Source organism: Narcine bancroftii, chromosome 3 (genome assembly GCF_036971445.1).
Source record: "Narcine bancroftii isolate sNarBan1 chromosome 3, sNarBan1.hap1, whole genome shotgun sequence".
Lineage (NCBI taxonomy): Eukaryota > Metazoa > Chordata > Chondrichthyes > Torpediniformes > Narcinidae > Narcine > Narcine bancroftii.
This window is the reverse complement of record NC_091471.1, coordinates 240,752,520-240,764,601: the sequence shown is the minus strand read 5'-3', so window position 1 is coordinate 240,764,601 and position 12,082 is coordinate 240,752,520. Positions and strand designations below refer to the sequence as shown.

At 46.4% G+C, this 12,082-nt stretch overlaps 1 protein-coding gene across 3 annotated transcripts in view; it reads left to right on the top strand.

Annotated features, from left to right (window-relative positions):
• Nucleotides 1-901: 901 nt before the first annotated feature.
• LOC138758403 (uncharacterized) overlaps nucleotides 902-12,082 on the top strand; it is a 30,166-nt gene continuing 18,985 nt past the window's right edge. The window contains exon 1 of one of the 3 annotated variants that reach the window (XM_069927266.1): nucleotides 902-1,022. The gene's annotated coding sequence lies outside the window, so the exon portion shown is untranslated. Of the gene's footprint in view, nucleotides 1,064-1,646; nucleotides 1,914-12,082 lie in introns of those variants that run through there. The other 2 variants (XM_069927265.1, XM_069927264.1) reach the window with 2 other exon arrangements.

The window sequence follows — 12,082 nt, the reverse complement described above, 5'->3', positions numbered from 1 at the left end:
GGGGCGCAGGCCGGAAATGCTGGTTATATATTTTTGCTATATAAAGTACACTGTTTGACTTGCTGAGTTTCTCCTGCATTGTGTTTTTACTTGAATCACAGTGTTTTACTCCTTCCCATCCCTGATCGGTATCAACATTACATTATTCCATATTATTATTACATCTTTGGCTTGGCTTCGCGGACGAAGATTTATGGAGGGGGTAAAAAGTCCACGTCAGCTGCAGGCTCGTTTGTGGCTGACAAGTCCGATGCGGGACAGGCAGACACGATTGCAGCGGTTGCAAGGGAAAATTGGTGGGTTGGGGTTGGGTGTTGGGTTTTTCCTCCTTTGCCTTTTGTCAGTGAGGTGGGCTCTGCGGTCTTCTTCAAAGGAGGTTGCTGCCCGCCAAACTGTGAGGCGCCAAGATGCACGGTTTGAGGCGTTATCAGCCCACTGGCGGTGGTCAATGTGGCAGGCACCAAGAGATTTCTTTAGGCAGTCCTTGTACCTTTTCTTTGGTGCACCTCTGTCACGGTGGCCAGTGGAGAGCTCGCCATATAATACGATCTTGGGAAGGCGATGGTCCTCCATTCTGGAGACGTGACCCATCCAGCGCAGCTGGATCTTCAGCAGCGTGGACTCGATGCTGTCGACCTCTGCCATCTCGAGTACTTCGACGTTAGGGGTGTAAGCGCTCCAATGGATGTTGAGGATGGAGCGGAGACAACGCTGGTGGAAGCGTTCTAGGAGCCGTAGGTGGTGCCGGTAGAGGACCCATGATTCGGAGCCGAACAGGAGTGTGGGTATGACAACGGCTCTGTATACGCTTATCTTTGTGAGGTTTATTACATACATATCTTTATTACATACATTGATGAATAAAACAGTTGCAAAACAGCACTGTCTGGTTAATGCAATGGGAAATGCCCTCACGACTGTGAGCTGTTGGCATTGGGCCGCCTGATTCTTGGCCAGGAGCCCCACGATGCCTGTGAACTGAGCTTCAACTCCTTCCTCTGCTCGGCACCGACAATGCACAGGTACCTTGGTTTTGGCTGCCAAACTTCACTGTAGGTCAAAGGTAAGTTAATTGAAGGGATAACTCCAACCTGGCTGCCGTTAACAGGGATATTTCCTCCCCCCCCGCCACTGTATTACACCAGAGAGGGAAGGAGAGGAGAGGAGGCCTGTCGCCTTTTTTTGTTGTCCCTGCAAGCCAGTGGGTTTTTTTTAATTGTTGGGCTACGAAGAGATCTCTTTCGTCCGGGGTTTCAGGCAGCAATCCCTAGGGGAGGCAGAGTTGCGTTAACGATGGAACAAATATTCGGAGGGCCATCACAAAGGGTTTTGCTCGCTCCCCTCTCTCTCTCTCTCTCTCTCTCTCACATGGGCCACATGAGCGACTGAGAGATCTCACCAGATTTATCCCTCCATGCCCTTTGCGTGAGGTAGCTGATCACCAGCCACTGTCTGCACTGGCTATTTATAAACAGCTCCTCGCTTCAGTTCTGAATTCATTACCACTCTGTTGTATGTGTCTCACTTGGAGTCAGTACCCCCCCCCCCCCCCCCTTCTTTCCTCCTCTCGTCTTTTTGGCTTCTTGCCTGGGCTTTCCTTCCTATTGCGAGAGAGAGAGAGAGCGCTCAAACGTGACTAGGCAGTTAAGTGGGTGTTATGCAACCAGCGACCTACTAACACATATCCCCACAATTCCCGGCAATAAGGAAGAATAAGGTACAATAACACTAGGCACAGCATAGATGACAACCTGAAAAAAAAGATACAAGACATTCCAGGATTTACACAGCCAAGATCCACTGAAAAACAAACACCTCCATACAATGTACACAGAAATCTGTATATATTGTGGAGTTAGAAACCACGAGCGGTTCACAACTTGGATGCTTTGTGAGCTAATTCTTATTAGAAGGTACAGTGACGAATCTGTTGTATGACCTCTCTCTGCTTTTATCTCCTCCTTCTCCCTTTCTCCTCTCTCTGCTTTTATCTCCTCCTTCTCCCTTTCTCCTCTCTCTGCTTTTATCTCCCTTTCTCCTCTCTTTGCTTTTATCTCCTCCTTCTCCCTTTCTCCTCTCTCTGCTTTTATCTCCTCCCTCTCCATTTCTCCTCTCTGCTTTTATCTCCTCCTTCTCCCTTTCTCCTCTCTCTGCTTTTATTTCCTCCTTCTCCCTTTCTCCTCTCTCTGCTTTTATCTCCTCCTTCTCCCTTTCTCCTCTCTCTGCTTTTATCTCCTCCTTCTCCCTTTCTCCTCTCTCTCTGTCTTTATCTTCCCTCTCTCTTCCCTCCTCTCTCTCACCCCTCTATATTCTCCCCCCCTTTTTCTCTCTCTCTTGCGTGTGCCTCCCCCACCCCCCCCCCCCCTCCCCTCTCTCTCCCGCGTCTCATCCTGGCAGCCACGGTACTAGGGCTTGGCACAACGCTGGAGTCTTCTACCCCCCGGGCCCAGAGTCTGCATGTCGATTCCACTCAGCACCCTGAACCGTGGTGGGTGGGTTGGCGGCTAGATACACACCGACAGATTGAAGGGAGATCCAGAATTTTCTTTTAATTGTAATTCAAATTGTATTTTGCCATTATTTTTGTCATGTAAATTGAATAGAAGACTGTTTTTGTCGCCCCCGGACTGATAAAGGATTTTATTTTGGTCGCATCTTGCTCGTTCTATTCTTGGATGTTCAGCAGATACAAATGTACACGCTAGTTGCGTGGGAGTAGCTTCTGAAAATGGATGGTGCCTGAGAGAGTTTCCACTTTGATCCCACTAACCGTTCGTGGACGTGGCTGCCCTCGTTGTGTAACCATGTATCATTTATTTCAACGTCGTGACCTGTGAAGATTCCTCGTTCTTGCGCGTGGGGGGAGGAGGGGAGGGGGGAATGGGTGGTTTTTTTTCCTTTGGATTGCAACGAGAGAGTTTCGCTTGTGTGTCATTGGGAAGTGGGGGGGGGGGGGTGGATCAAGATAAACTCCTGGTTACCAACGTTACTTATTCATTAACTGAGTGCAGGGCGGGGACAGCGAAGCTCGTCCAAGAGAAAGTCGAACCCCATTTATTATTTCTGGTAACCATTTAGCTTCCTCAACAAGGGTTTTTTTTTAGATGTATTAGAATATGCCATCCTCATTCAATCTTGCGGTCATTACATTTCTCTTTGTGGCTCTAGCGAGGGGGGGGTTTAGATTTAAAAAAAGTTACTGATCACAACAGAAATTAATTCAATCACTAATTAAATTGGGTGGGAAAGGCAAGGATTAAAAGTTTGATATTGAATTGATTAGAAGGAAAATTGGCCACTGTTCAATCTATATTTCTGAATAATTTTCCATTATTCCAGAGTTTCAAAACTTTTAAATTTATTTGTCCCATAATGTCTAGAACAGTGAGAGGGGTCATATACAAGCAGGTCAGCTCTAACATACAGCCATATAAAGTAAAGGAATAAGAGGAATTTTAAATATTGGAAAGAATAAACGTGCATTTAACTAGCACCACTGGCATCTGAGAGTGTTCTACGGCCAATGTAGCTCAGTAACGAGCTGCCACTTTTGTTAGTGGTACTTGTGAGATTGAGCTCTCCTGGAGGCATAATGAACAGAGGATGTATTTCGAGATGAGAATGACGATTGGGAAAGACGGCCACTAATTCAGCCAGCAGGTTATGACCAACACCTGTGGCCAGCAGCATCAGTGTCAATCGAGGGATGTCTTGGCCATGTAAGAGGAGGGAGGGGATCAGTGTCCATCTGAGACCTTGCTTTAATGTCCCATTCAAAATGGGATGTAGAAGGATGAGGGGAGATTTGATGGAGGCATTTAAAATTATGAAGAGGATACAGTTTGTGTAGGTTGGCTTTCCTGCTGAAGGGAGCTGAGATACAAACCAGAGGACGTGGGTTAAGGATGAAAGGGGAAAAGTATAAGGGGAACATGAGGGGGAATTTCTTCACACAGAGAGTGATGGGGGTGTGGAACGAGCTGGCAGCTGAAGTGGCGAATGCGGACTCGATTTTCACATTTAATAACAATTTGGACAGGTACATGGATGGGAGGGGTATGGAGGGCTATGGACTGGGTGTAGGTCAGTGGAACTAGACAAAAAATGGTTCAGCACAGTGTAGAAGGGCCAAAGGGCACTGTTTCTTAATGTTCTATGGTTCCATATCAGTGGTTTTGAAACTTTTTTCTTTCCACTCACAGAACTAATTGACTCGTTATTTGCATAGTTTCATAACTGCAAAGGAAATGGGCCAATGACAATTTTTCTCAAGAAAATATTTCAGTAAAAATTGGGTCTAGTGCAGTAATTCTCAACCTTCCCTTCCCACTCACATACCACCTTAAGTGATCTCTTACTAATCACAGGGCACCTATGGCATTGGGATTACTTAAGGTGGTATGTGAGTGGAAAGAAAAAGTTTGAAAACCACTGTACATGAAAATCATCAACAATGTAGCCCCCCCACCCCTGCCCCCCGGCAGCAGACAGAGCTCCCCTGATGATCAACTGTGGATTTTTTACCCATGGTTGAACTTGGCCACAGGGCCATCCGAACAACAATTCACTTGTGAATCATCTGGTGCTCCCGTGGTGGCCTTCTCTACAACAGAGAGACATGGGAGATCACTTCACTGAACACCTTCATTCTGACTACATCAATGAGAGGGATCTCTGGGATAGGTGTCTGAACACTTCAATTCTTCTCACCCCTCCCCAACTAACATGCCTGTCCATGGCCTCATGCACTGGGAAACCAGAGCCACCTTCTCCCCCATTCCCTTTGTCTTCTTACCTCCAGCTTTCCACCCCCTTCCCTCTCCATTCACGGAGCCACCCTCTCCCCTCCCCCTGTTTGCTGATGTGCCCTTCCTTAGCCACCTATTCCCTCCTGCCTGTGGGATTGTGCAGAGGTAGCTCTCTCCCCACCATTTTAATGAGGTGCCTGCCTACATTTTGCTAATAATATGAAGGGCTGAAGCCCGAAACGTTGGTTCTGTATCTTTATCTTTGCTACATAAAATACACTGTTTGACCTGCTGAGTTTCTCCAACCTTGTGCTTTTAAAACAGTAGAAAGCCAGTCTTGTTTAATGACAGCTACCTGGTGCTTCTTTGGGTCAGCAATCAGTCACGGTAGATTTTCTGTCCTTCCCTTCAACTCCAGAAAACCCCAGCTAATTTGTATTACCCTTTTTTGTTGCATGGGCTGACATCAGTTAATAGAACCCACATTTAGATTTGGATCTGGAGCAAGAAGGAATGTTGGTGCATCGTAAAAATACTAGATGCCGGTAGAAGCTCAGCATGTCTTTGTGTAGCAAAAACAAAGATACAGAACTGACATTTTGGGCTTCAGCCCTTCATCAAAGTGTGAGAAAATGCCAACAAGGGAAGGGAAGGGTGGTGGGGGTGGGGGGGTTGGCAAGGTAGGAGGCAGGCGAGGCAAGGCATCTGTGCATGGCATCAAAAATTCATCTCAACTTCTCTTGTACCTTGAATAGGGACAAAGGTCTGGCTATTGCCAATGGTGACTTCAGTTTTCAATCAAAATCACCAGGATGTATCAGTCTGTGAGGTCTTGCTGTGCAAACTCATTGGCTCTTCCATTTATGTACATTTTAAGGGCAGTAGATGTGGTCTATATGGATTTTATTAAAGCATTTGACAAGGCCCCCCATGGGAGACTCATTCAGAAAGTCATGAGGCATGGGATCCACAGAACTTTGGCTTGTAGATTCAGAATTGGCTTCTCCTGTAGAGAGTAATAGTGGGTGGAAGGTGTTCTGCCTGGAGCTCAGTGACTAGTGGAGTTCCGCAGGGATCTTATCTGGGACCCCTGCTCTTTATTATATTTCTAAATGGCCTTGGTGAAGATGGCTCAATAAGTTTGTGGATGATATGAAGATTGGGGATGGTATGGATAGAGTTGAAGGTTGTCATAGGTTGCAACAGGATCTAGACAGGATGCAGAGTTGGGCAGATGGAGTTCAATCCGGAGAAGTGTGAGGTGATGCATTTTGGAAGATCAAACTTGAAGGCAGAGAACATGGTTAATGGTTGGATACTTAACAGTGTGGAAGAACAGAGGGTCCTTGGGATCCAAATCCATAGATCTCTCAAGGTTGTCGTACAGGTTGATAGGAGAATTAAAAAGGCTGATGGGATGCTGGGCTTAATTAGTCGTGGGATTGAGTTCAGTAGTCGTGAGGTAATGTTGCAGCTCTCTAAATCTCTGGTGAGACCACACAGAATATTGTGTTCGGTTCTGGACACCTCATTACAGGAAGGATGCAGAAGCTATAGAGAGGGGGCAGAGGAGATTTATCAGGATGTTGCCTGGATTGGAAAATATGAGGCAAGGTTAGCAGATCTGGGACTTTTCAGAGCAAAGGAGGATGGGAGGTGACTTAACAGAGATGCGTTGATAAACTAGACAGCCAGTGACTTTTTTTCCCAGGGCAGGAGTAGCAAACACTCGAGGGCATCCATACAAAGTGAAGAGAAGAAAGTTTAGGGGAGATATCAAGGATATGGTTTTTCCATGGAGAGTTGCAGTTGCCTTGCCAGGGGTGGCGGTAGAAGCTGGATTTAAGAGACACTTAGACAGGCAAATGGATGAAAGAAAAATAGATGGTTATGAAATAGGAAGGCTTTCGTTTGATTTTGGTAGGAATACATAGGTCGGCACAACATTGTGGGCCAAAGGGCCTGGACTATTCTATGTTCTCTGTTAAACCTTTTTGTTGAATGATCCCGTGTGAGAACAGGCAACTAAGTCTGCACATTACGTGTCTCTGAGTTTGACGTTGTAGATACCCTGTTTCACTTTTGCTCACTCACAGTTCAACTGTGTTTCAACATGTAAGTTCTTTTTTAAATTCTCTTACTCTCTAAAAGTAATCACAACACCATATGTTTCCTGTATTCCCTAACCTCTAGAGCTATGTACATGAATAGCAATGACTGGAAATTCACACAATCTTCCGTCTGCAACCGAAAAAATAAATAGATTGGGTTTTGTTGCAGCTGTGGACTCTGGTCAGAGTACTGCCAGGAAAAGACTGAACAGGCTTGGAACCCTTGGGAGTGGCTTGGTGGTAGTAGAGCAGCTACCTCACAACTCTGGGGACCAGGGTTCAATGCTGACTTTGGGCCCTGTGTGTGTAGAGGTTGCAAGCTCTCCCTGTGATGGACTTCCCCTGGAGTGCTATTATCCTGGGATGTGTGGCTGGTGGATTAATTGGCCACTGTAGGTGGCCCATAGCAGGTACAGTTGAGCAGTAGGATCTGTGGGGAGCAGACGGCAATGTGGGGGGAACCAAATGGGATTCGGGCAGGATTACCGTGTGGGTGACTGATGATTGGTGCAGATTCAATGGGCTGAAGAACCTATTTGTGAAGTGAATGTCTCTGCTGAGATAATGATGAGAGTTTATTGCCATGCACATAAGTACAACTACACCAAAGTTCTTCCTTGCCACAGGTAAATAAGATACACCATCTAAAATGGTGTAAATCGAATTATCACAATGTGCCAAGTCAAAAAATAAATAAATATAAAAGCCCAGATAAATATTCTCAGTTGAAGTCAAGGCATGAAAAGAAAATGACGGTTAAGCTGTGCAGACATATCTTTTGGTGATAAGAGTAGTTTATGATTTGGGACTTGTACAGAGAGATTCAAGAGCCTGATAGCTGTCGAAAATAAATTATTGTTGTACCTAGATGTGGTGCTTGGAACTTCTGCCTGAAGATACCATTGAGATGAGGGTGATAGAGATCTTTTATGATGTTGGCTGCCTTCTTTGAGGCAGTGCCTCACGTCTTCAGTGGATGGGAGGTCAGAGCCCATGATAGACCTGACTTGGTTTGCCACTCTCTGCAGCTGTGGAAGTCAGCCCGTGCTGTAATAAAACAAACAGCAGAACACTGCAGAACCAATTAAGCATACAACGGTTTCTTTATTAAGCCTTGATTGCGCTAGCGGGGGTGAGGGGTACAAAGAAAGAGTTCAGAAACTCGTTCTCTACACTGAGCCCCACTCAAAGTATACGGAGTGGTCACCCCACTTTTATACACCTTTGGACAGGGGTCTGAGTGCGACCCTACATGTTTCACATGAGTTTCACATAGTTAGCGATTTTTATTTTTACACGTTCCCTTGTGGAGTCTGCAGATGGCTGGGAAACGTCAGGGGGGTCCTTACTTTTGGTTTATTTACCTTTACTACATTCTTTGTGGTGTTATTTACTATCTGGTACAGCACAGGGCAGGTCATGTTACAGGGCAGTCACATTCCCACCATGTTACTATTTTCTCACCCAACTCATTAACCCTTTGTTAACCATATTCATTAAACTTTTTCTTTCGCATCACCTCCTGGGCACACAAGTTTCCAATCCAGGCCATGGTGGAACCAGTCAATGTACTTCCCGTGGTTCCCCTGCAGAGGTTCGATCGGGTATTCGACGACAAGCCAAATCTCCTGAGAAAGCAGTAGTTTCGATGTGTCTTCCTTACGATGCCCTTGAACTGCTGGTGTTGGGAGAGGCCCTCCTGATTGGGCAAGCCATGGCAATGAAATAGATTTATATCTCTCACTCTGACATTTGCTGACAACCTGGGGTCCATCGGTTTGTTGAAGGCAGTCCTTGGCCATGCAGTCAAAGCAAATGTGACCAAACAAGTGACAAGTAAAACAAAACAAACAATTTGATGACAAAACAAGTCCGGTCAAAAAAATGTCCCATTAAAACAAAGCAAAGGTTGTGTCAGTGAGGGCTGGGAAGGGGCTCGAGGTCGTCAGACCCCCTCCCCTACCCCACTGGTGGTCTGTGGAAGTTCAATCCAATATTCAATGGATGCCAAATCTCCTCAGAAAGCAGCAGTTTTAGTGTGGCTTCCTTACGATGCCCTCGATCCGCCGGCTTTGGGAGAGGTTCTCCTGCTGGAGCAGGCCAGAATCAGAAATTATGGCCCTGAACGTGTCGCGGAATTTGTTGTTTTACGGCAGCATCAAAGTGCAAACATTTATATAAATCAAACAATAGTACAAAAAAAGTCAAAGTGAGGCAGTGTCTGGGGTTCGTTGTTCATTTAGGAATCCAATGGTGGAGGGGAAGAAGCCGTGCTGCTGAGTGCTCGTTTTCAGGCTCCTGTACCTTTTCCCTGACAGTAGCAGAGTGAAGAGGTTATGGCCTGGGTGGTAGGGGTCCTTGAGGATAGATGTCCTCGCTTGAGTGAAGTCTGGTGCCTTTGATGTCACAGGCCGAGTTAACCACCCTCTGGAGTTATTCTTGTCCTGAGAGTTGGCGCCTCCGTACCAGGCAGTGATGCAACCAGCCAGAATGTTCTCCACGGTCCACCTGTAGAAGTTTATGAGAATCTTTGGTGACATACCGAATCTATCCATGATTTGGCCATGATGATGAGAGAGATTTAGATCTCACATCCTGTCATTTGCTGATACCTGGGGGTCTGTAGGCGATTCGTATAAAGGAATACCTTGAGTGGTCTGTGGGTGAAAAGACTTTGGGAGCATCTGCGGTGGGGAAGGAATGGGAAGGGATACCAATGAGAAGGGTGGAGTAGATGCGACAGAGAGCTAAATGAGACCTTGCAAACAGAAAGCGGTCCAGTCAGTTGTTCATGGCACACTCTTGCAGGGTACATTTGCTGGAGTCCATCTGTCCAACCCCAACTCCTTTCCCACACTTTGCTTGGGTTTTAAATTTTTAAAATTTAAAATGTTTAAATTTAAACTTGAGCATGGTAACAGGCCATTTTGGCCCATGAGTCTGTGCTGCCAAATTTACACACAGGTATGTTTTGAACGGTGGGAGGAAAACTCACACAGACAGTGCAGGATTTGAACCTTTGTCCCCGATTGCTGGCGCTGTAAAGCCGTTGTGCTAACCACTAAGCCAACCATGCCACCTTGTGATGAGAGATGCACAACTTTGTGGAGAAGAAAGGTGATTGACTCAGGTCCATTTAATTGGATAAACACTGCAGCACAGAAACGGGCCATTTGGCCCTTCTAGTCTGTGCTGAACTATTTTTATGTCTCGTCTCACTGATCAGCACCCCTTCATACCCCTCCTATCCATGTACTTGTCCAAATTCTTCTTAAATGTTAAAATTGAGCCCACATTCACCACTTCAGCTGGCAGCTCACGATGGAGAAAGGAATGGAAGGTCTTCAGATGAAGTGATATCCAGAGTGGGAGCTGGGGTGTGGGGATGAGTTAGGGGAGAGCAGTGGGGCACGGTCTGATTCCATTCGATAAGTAAATGTTAAACCACAATAATTTACCGAGGTGCCAAAAGTACATGATTCTTCAGTTCCTGAAAGTGGGCTGGTTGGGGGGCAGACCAGTGGAAGGGGGGAGGGGAGGTGGTAAACGGACAAAGCTGCTGGAGAAACTGCACCCATAGGAGCCAAAGATTGGGGCCTGAGCCCTTTGTCAAGATATGAGCCAAAAGCCGACAAGCAGCTGCATTAAAAGGTGGTGGGGGAGGGAGGAGAGAAGAAGGGGCAGGGGGGAGACCGTAGATGGACACAGATGGGGAGAGGGGCAGGAGAACAACACTGAGAATTGATTGGGGGACTTCTGAAAGGGATAGGGTTACTGATTAAAACCACGGACGGGAAATAACTGTGTGTTTAACAACACTTGCTTCAGAAAGCAAAGTCTGAATAGTGCAAACAAAAGACTGACAAAATGAATCAACATCCACCTCTCGAGAGAAGGTTCTGGTCGGGAGGAGGGCTTTGTGGTCCACGCCTTCAATGTTCTTCCCCCCTCAGTGGCACCCGGTGGTCACACCCCGCTCCACCTCAGGTTACCTTGCAGGCTGCCCAATCTTCCTCTCCCTCTACACTCTTGCCAGCCTTTTAATTATTAATTTAGACACGGTTACAGGCCAGTTCGACCCACAAGTATCTACCGGGGGGTGGGGGAGGGGTGGGTTAATTGGGCGGCACGGACTCATGGGCTGAAATCCCTGTTACCATGCTGTATGTTTAAATTGCAAGGTTGGTCACCTCTCAACCAAATGCGAGGATGGGGTTACCTGGGAACTCTAGGCAGGATCATGTCTATATTTAATAGCTATTTTTAAGCTGACTCTAGGGAAGGTGGTGTTGTATAAAAGTATGTTTGAAAAAATCACCATATAATCAATGCATCATTTAATACAATGTTGAATCCAATTTCAGTTACACTTGATCTTTATTCTTTCCCCCACTTTACACGACGGAGGGAGCTGCTATTCTTTGAGAGAGCAGCTCTTTCCTGTTGTGTTCACAGGGCTTGGTGGCAGCTGAAGGTTATGTAATAGATTTAAAAGTGGTGTAATCCAATAGAGGAACCTCCACTTCCTGAATGTCAAATATCACCATTGGGGAAATGTAAGAGGATAGAGCTTGTGCTGAGAGTGGGATGAGGCTTCACGCCACATTGAGGTTGAGTTCACATTGACGCTACAGTTTTGATGGGTAAGCGTGTGGATGGAGGAAAGTCTCCATTGCAAAACATCACATGAAACATCACCCTGGGCAGACAGCAGCACCGCGTACACGGGTGGTCTGTTCCAATACCACCTCCTGTCCTCACACACAGGCTGAGTATCCCCAAACTGTCTCCTGTAGCATCCCCACACTCACTGTGTATTCCAACACTGGTTCCTCCATCATCCACACACTCCCACCCCCCCCCCCACACACACACACACACACACACACACACACACACACACACACACACACACAGAGTCACAAACACATACACATATGCATGTACACGCGCACGCACACAAACTCATGCACATACACATAAGTGAGAGCGCGTGTGCGCACTCACACACATATGCTGACACATACAAATATGTGCACACACAAACACCACAAAAACACAGATGTGCTCACATTGTCTCACACACACACACACACACACACACACACACACACACACTCTATGTTTTAATCCCTAATGCCCACTGACCTCTCTTTAACTCACTGGTGATTTGTTCCACTCACAAGGGAGGGAAGTTTAGGAGAGAGATCAGGGGTAAGTTTT